Source organism: Acinonyx jubatus, chromosome B1 (assembly GCF_027475565.1).
Source record: "Acinonyx jubatus isolate Ajub_Pintada_27869175 chromosome B1, VMU_Ajub_asm_v1.0, whole genome shotgun sequence".
Classification (NCBI taxonomy): Eukaryota; Metazoa; Chordata; class Mammalia; order Carnivora; family Felidae; genus Acinonyx; species Acinonyx jubatus.
The window spans coordinates 7,606,936-7,614,576 of NC_069382.1; positions in this window are offsets into that span (position 1 = coordinate 7,606,936).

A 7,641-nucleotide genomic window follows, 5' to 3' on the forward strand; every position below is an offset into this window, starting at 1 on the left:
CATACTCTATCATTCTCTGCCCTGCATTCTTCATATACTTTTCTTATTATCCTCTAAACTCCTTGGGAACATGCCATTTCTTATGCATTTCCTTCTCCTTCTTCTTCCTATATCAAAGTTTACGTAAAATACTACGTCTCAAATGTAATTGGTGCTCACAAATGTGCATGCGTTGAAAGAATCAAAGAATGAGCAAGTCAGTTACTCTTAGAAAAGCATTTGTTTGGATACTCAGTGTGCTCTCCACCCTTCAGCACACTGCCCTGGACCCTGAGAAATCGATCTCTACTGATCACATCAGTCATTCTTTCCTCTGCCTTCCAGGTGGCATGGCCAATAGGAAGGACAACAAGAAATACAAAGGTAAGAGAAAAGTAGCGGTATTTATTCCCCCTCTAGGCCAAGTCATGGGTTGGCCACAGCTGCGTTTCTCCCCCTAAGGCACAGCTCTTGACAGGCATCTGGTAATCACCTCCTTTCTTTGCCCCTTCAAGCCGATGGGTGAGAGTTTTGATGTTCACTGCCCCTCATTTACCTTAACTTTGTCTCTTTAAAATATGTTCTCCATGGGGCGCCTGGATGGCTCCGTTGGTTAAAGTGTGACTCTTGATTTCGGCTCAGGTCATGATCTCATGGTCTTGAAATGGAGCCCTGCACCAAGCTTTGCACAGGTCATGGAGCCTGGTTAAGATTCTCATTCTCCCTCACCCTCTGCCCCCACTTCGAAAAATAAAAAGTAAACGACAAATAAATAAATAATAATTTTTTCCAGTTTTATTGAGAAATAACTGACATACATCATTGTAAAAACTCTGTCTCTCTTAATCTCTGTGCAATCAACTGATTGAAATGTGACATCTGTGACTCATATACAAACTATGAGTCATAGAAGGCCTTTAGAAAATAAGTTGGCTCATATAAGACATTATTCTTTCTGATAATGTGACCAGGGCATCATATCTTAAAGGATTTATTATATAACTGAGATTTGATTTCCCCTTACTCTTAGGTCAGAATAAGGGATCTGAGAGTAAGGAAAACTGGTTTCCCACCCGGATGCTTATTCTCGTTTGCTAAGTTATTCAACATAATCATATATAAACTATTGATATTATAAATTATTAACTAACAGTAGCTTTTCTTATATACAGGCTAAGTGCTATTTATATTTCTTATTTGAAAACGTCCCATTTATTATTTTTCTGCTAATACACAGAATCGCTGACTCAGAGAACTAAAACGATGGTTTTCATACCATTATCCAAGAGACGTAGGGATTCCCAAGTTATGTGTTAACTTCAACATAAAAAGCGAAGTGCATTTGATTTTTAAGCTTTTAGCAAATATGTGTGCAAGATGGGCATCAAGGTACTAGAAATTATCTTAAAATGACAATACTAAATATGCCATGTGGTAGGGCCCAGATGAAAATCTTTTCTGCCTACCAAAAAAAAATGACTTAAACAGGTTGAGAAATCTGTTCTTTGATTCTCTTCCAACACAGCCAATAACCATGTGGAACTTCTTTTCAGCTATAAAATAGCAGTAATTTATGTAACTCACAGAGGTTTTAAGATGATTAAATAGCATAACAATATATACAACATCCTGCTCAGGGCTTGGAGAATGTGCTCCATATACACAAGTTTTCTTATTTTTCTCAGAATCGTAGTCACTCTCCAGAAGATCACACCCTGACTTCAAGTTCAAGGTTAGTTCTGCCTTACTGATGCTGTTCCAATTTGCCTTTAGGTACATTAATTTCTTTTTTCAGCTATAATTTTCTCTTTTGCAGATAATGTCGACTTTAGCATACCAGGAACATCTAGGTTACAATATGGAATTTACTCAGTGTTGGAAGTTCTACCGACGTTTTCTTGTCTGTCAGTGTATGTAGCCATTATCTTAAGCATTTATTTGTTTCTCTTCTGATACTTACAAGCTATGAAACTAGAAAGCCATGGCATACACGATTAGAGCATTTGATTTTTCATCCATAATTTGCTGTCATTTTGAGATTGTGAATTAAATTGCAGACACTGCTGACCCACGAACTCCGGAAGAATGGCATGAGGTCCCCGTGCCTCTGTCTCCTGCAACTGTGGGACTGACAGCCAACAGGACTCCACTTCCTACCAAGATGACCCTTTCTTTGGCTGACTAGGTCATAGGTCTGACATTGGCAGATAAGGCAATTCTGGGGGATATGAGTTTTTTAATTCGTTTCAAATGCAGGAATTTGAGTCAAATTCTATTGCCGATTAAAAGGAAATTTGTAGTTCTTGACTTAGTAGTTTGATTTAGCAGTTTTGTAGTTCTTGAGTTAGAAATGTATGGTTCATGGGTATTTGTTCAATCTGCTTTAGTTGAAACCAGTTTGGTATTTTCACTCTTTGGCTATCTAGGAAAGGATAGCCACGTGGAATCGATGGATAAAAGCGAAAACACCACATATTTCAGAGAAAGAAAACGTCTGAATTCCAGTCCCTTGAATAATACAATATAGCCCTTAATTTTCTTTAAAAATTTCTGTTTCTCCTGAATTTTGCCTCTGTATATAAATCAGGCATCAAATACATACAAACACACACCTGTATGTGTTTGCAATTGTAAGAACGTATTTTACATGTGGGGATATGTCTAGAGAGAGATTAAAAAATAGTAGGCAGACAGATAATACTCTCTCACACATGCTAATTTTCAGATCGTTCTTGCATTTTCTGTACCCGATGTCTAGATCTTTGTGGAGAATCAAATAATTTGTCTTACTAATGAGGCTACCTTGGTTGACACTGGCATATGCCATGCATGAAGAACAGGGACTGTTTTCAATGTAGAAACCCACAAGAGAATATTCCATCGATACGGAAATTCTCAGAAATGCTGTTACTTGCAAAGTGAGTCATAAGGCACAAGCCCTCTGCTCATGGTGTGCCAAATACGACTGAGGGTTATGTGTACTTGTGTGTGCCTGAACACAAAAGGGCCAGGAGTGACATCCTGTAGTGCTACAGGTCCTCAGACCCCTGGTTGGGGCCCAAGAGTTACTTCAAATGAGAAAGAGATAAGAAAGGTGATGTCCTAATCATCTTCCACTTTTATCAAACCAAGATCCCTGGAGGAAAACCAGGAAAACCCCACTCAACACAGAAGAGATGAATCCCATAATATGGGACACCAGGAAAAAAGGCAGGAATGGAAATAAAGAGGAAGCTATTGCCACATTTAATACAAATATGATTGTTTACTTATATATGATGGATCATTAGCCATACTAAGAAAAATTCTGGACATGGTGGGTTGTTGTTTTTTTTTTCCTAAAAAAAGAGTGTTATTTTTCTTCAGTGATAAATCACCATATTTGGCAGAGATTTCTCTCAGAACATTCAAATTGTCATTTGAAAAATAATAATTGCCTGCATTTTAGGGAATCTACCATGTGCTAAGTATTTTATATTTTATATTTTAGCTTAGCACTCACTATCACCCTGTGCCATATTTTATTTCTTCCATTTTGAGGAAAGGGTCCAAAGAAGTTAGGACAATAACTAGGTCAAACATGTTATTAATGGTGCCCAGACTATAAGTGGCTGTCCAGTAACTGTGCATAATCCTAACAAGAAAGAATGAGGGGATGATCAGTAACCCAGATGCTTTTCATTTATAACTCGAGACACTAATGAGCTAGAAGAATCATTGTTGAAGAAACCAGAGATAATGATCAAAGTGATCTTTCCATACCTTTGGCAACAAGGATAACATAGGAAGGCACCCCTTGAGCATATTAAATAGCAATGGCTAATTTTGATTTTTGTCAATTAACACATTTTGTCCTTACTGTAAAAAAAAAAATGACCTTGACTGTGGTCTACAGAGGACAATATAAGCTTGAAGCTAGCAATTACTAAACGATGGTTCTTATCTGGTTTTGCACACTTGGGAGCCAAGATCCTGATCGTGATAATCACGGATAGTGGAGGGATCTTTGCGGCTGTGATTGAGAAGCAGCACTACAGGATGTCACTCCTGGCCCTTTTGTGTTCAAGTACACATAACCCTTAGCTGTATTTGGTGTAGTTTCCTGAGGAACTGGGAAACCGTTTCCAAAGAGGCTGTAGCATTTTTTTATGTTCCCACCAGTAATTATCACATAATTTATATAGTTGAATAAAGAAATCAGGGACAGATGACTTATGACCATATTTAGACCATGAATCTAAGAGATAGACAACCAATGTTAGCTTGTCGAAATATATTCCAAGAGCAGTGTGCAGACAGAGGAATGTATTCCTTTGCATATAATGGGAATTATATACATAAATATCTGAACCGTGGCTTGAAGTATCTGTCATACAACTGAACTTGTGCCCACAAGTGAGAATCAAAGTATTTAAAAACTAATACAGCATCGAAAACAACCAGTATTGTGCTGGTCTCCTTAAACTGGCTCTCGAGAGCCAATTATTAAATATTCAGGAATTTGGTCATCCAGTTATTAAGTCTTTGGTACTCTGAAATCACCCATTGGTGAGTGTTTATACCACAGAAATTGGCAAATGCCGCAACAGAGGCATTAGGTCTGGAGACCTAGTTTACCATACCTCTGGAACCAGCTAATCAGAATGGATGCTAATACAGTAGGAATAGAGACCGGTTAGAAATAACAGTTTCTTCTGCATCAGTGTATTCTAGTTGAATAGCAACTCTGTTTATTCCCTAAGTAGTACATTGGACATAGAGTTAAATTCCAGCCTGATGGTAGCATAGGAATTGTAAGATAAGTGCAAAGTATTCATAATTTTGTGGTAAGTTTGGAAATTACCTCGGTTTATGTGACATTTAAGTATTACAGTAACAGAATTTGGCATTTTAGAGAATGTAGGAGATTTGACTTATGTTTCAATTTATAATAGGAGAATTGACTTAGCCTCGTGACTTTAAGTTAGAAAGTATGAGAAATTTCTATTGTTCTTGAACAGTGTTAAAAGTTTAGAATGACTTGGTGCTCACTGTATTTGTAAGTCAAATTTATTAGATTTATGAGGATGCTTAAGTACTTAAAAGGTTTTGTTTATGAGGCATTTGAAGTATTTCAAAAGAAAATCAAATACACAAACTGATGATGCAATTAAACGTTGTTACTAAAATGCCTCTGTTGATGCTTCTAAAATTTACCAGATTACTGACTACAATAAAATGAGTTACTAGCTGAACTTCAAGGATTTCAGAAACTTTAAATTTTTAATTTGATTTTAGTAAATCAAATATTAGTTTTTAAAATCAAATTAAAATCTGTCCTGGTTACAAAAGATCCTCTCAAGGACATAAAGGGTACTCAGGGACATGCAGAATCTATCTGCGCAGGCATTTCCAGGTTCCCGATGCAAAGGACTACAGAAAAATATGTAAAAAGGTTCTCTGAGGAGGTCTATCCTTACACTCTAGAAAGAGAACCAAAAGGCTACACCATGTAATTCTGATAGGGTTTCCATTTCCTCTTCACTGGGACCTCGCAGTATTAAGTTTGTCATCATGATTGAGAGATGGCCCTGGCCTTCTGGCCTCTTCTATTCGGATTCTTGTCTGTCCTCTACAGCCAATACATTAATCTCTTTGCATCCAGCGCCCTTGTAACTATTTTCAGGCTCTCCATCTCTGTTGATGCAATTGCTCAGCTTGCCTCAAATATTAAACATTTATTAATAACATTTTATACAAATTTAAAGTGCTCTGGAGAGTGCTGGTTGCCAAATGGAGGGCGTTATCATGGGAATGGCTGTGTTCCAAGGACTCTGCCTCGGCGAGCTTCCTTCTCAGCCCTGTCCGTCTGCTTGCCTCCCTGCGGCAAAGAGGACGCTGTCCACATTTCTCATGAGAAGAGTTCCCTCTTGGCTAGAAGTGCAATTTGTAAAGTATAAATCCACCCACGTCAAGATTCTTTTTCTTTTGCACAATTTAACATCCATCCTGGTAGCAAGGGTTCAGAGAAATCCCTGTGCGTGTTTTTATGTTTTTTGCCCTCCTGAATGTTTTGTTCATTATAACGAGGGTTACCATTACACCCTAAGATGTCACATGAGCTACAACAGCAGTGTTTGGCTGTGGGACCTGATTAATTCAGCACATTCTGTTAACTCTTCCAAGTTGTAAAGATACAAGGTTTTTGCTGTTATTGTTGTCGTTTTTACATTCTCAAGCAACTTCCAACCTCACGTTCACAGAAAGATACCTGGAGGAAACCCCACAATCTGTTTTTCGTCCTCTCCATACTTCAGTGTATAACATGTTTACATTCCTCTGGAAGAAAATACTTAACATTCAATATGCTATGACTATCATCAAAGTCCTTGAGAGATTACCATAATCTGTTACATATTAATAGTCTGTGTTCAAGAAGATAATACAGTTTTAAAAGCTTATTTATTAACTAGAGAAGCCAACACTGAGACTGGTTTCTGTCACCAGAGACACCAGACCCAAATTCATCATCAGAGTGTGTTAAAATCCTGTTTTAATCAACTAAGAAGTCGAAAGACATGTCATTGATTCCAAATGCTTTCGTGGGTGCTTGAGATATTGGCATCGATTACCCAGACAACTGAAGGCCTACCAATCCCGAACATGTTTAATCTGTTAAGTGACTGCAGAGTTTTGATTGACAAAATCCTAAAGAAAGCATTTCTGGGAGTGGTTTATTTGGCTTGGCACATACGATTATGAACTGGTATTGCACAGCAAGACAAGACCATTCATGCGTCACTGAAGGCATCCTCGTCATGTGCTGCTTGGCCTTGGCCTGACAGGACATCTGCAGAAGAGGAAGGGGGTCAGGTAATTCTAAAGCACTGCAGTGTGATGAGAAATGGAATGATTACAAGCAGGGTATGGAGGAGAAATGTGATCAAGTTTCCCTAAAATATAACCCCGACTACATTGAATGGTGGCAGAAACTAAGAACAGTAGCGTGTAACAGTCAACCTGGGACAGATGACTTGTGGACATAATTAGGCCATGAATCTAAGAGAGAGAGAGAGAGAGAGGAGAGAGAGAGAGAGAAAGAGACAGAGAGAGGCAAACAATGTTAGCTTGTTGAAAAGTATCCTGAGAGCAGATCACAGACCAAGCAATGGATGACTTTCCATAGGGTAGAAAACACCACTATCTTTCCTCCTGGAACCTTACACCTATATGGTAACATGCTTGAATAGGATGATTGCTATATATTAAAGATCTTCATAATTGTATCTGGTATTTTACTCAACTGAGTAAAAGCAGATTTTCATGAAACTACGTAATCAAGTTTCTGAAGTAAATTCATGCCATTTGGATCTGTTATTCAGCTTACACACTAAACTCTAAGCTCTTGGATTTTTTTCTTATTTTGTTTTAAGGGTAGAGCTACCATTTCTTATGGAGGCGCATAGCTCTTGTTTCCTGCTCCATCTCTACCCAGAAAGCCTGTTAGTTTTAAACCCTGCCCTCTTAATTCTCCTAGACTTACGTTCTGTACAAATTGATAATGATGAAAAAAAAATATTGCAGTTAAATTAGAGCAAGAATAAAATTCTAAGTGATTCAATATTCTGTACCTAGCGGGATTCTATGAATCTGCCATGATGGGATGGGAGAAATACCACCTTT